The following is a 432-nucleotide window of genomic DNA, read 5'->3' on the forward strand; positions in this document are numbered from 1 at the left end:
ATTAGGATTTAGTGAAAAACTTACTTGTCTAAAAATATAAAATGTGATACTTGAACTAGTAAATCTATCTAAGTATTTGCAATTACTTGTTTGACATTTGCAAATGCCGAAAATAAGAGTGTCTTCACAATGCCTCAAGATCCAAGAATGATCCGTTCCTCACCATGTCTAGTCTTGTCCCAAGAGATAAGTCAAACAGGTTCTCAAGCTTCAATTTTCTAAGACAAAGACCATTATACTCCAGCCAGCAAGGAAAGAAAATTACTAGCTGCAGCTGTGGATCTCAGTGACCTGGCTAAGAGAAAGCCAGTAAGAACCAATCCAATTCACTCCAAAGTTACTGTAGTAGGAAAGGATATGTTATTAAATATTTGTACACCGTTCTGCCTGACATAACTATATTGCCAGAAGCACAAAGAACACAGATTTACC

The sequence above is a fragment of the Ciconia boyciana genome, chromosome 7 (genome assembly GCF_034638445.1).
Source record: "Ciconia boyciana chromosome 7, ASM3463844v1, whole genome shotgun sequence".
In the NCBI taxonomy this organism is placed as follows: domain Eukaryota; kingdom Metazoa; phylum Chordata; class Aves; order Ciconiiformes; family Ciconiidae; genus Ciconia; species Ciconia boyciana.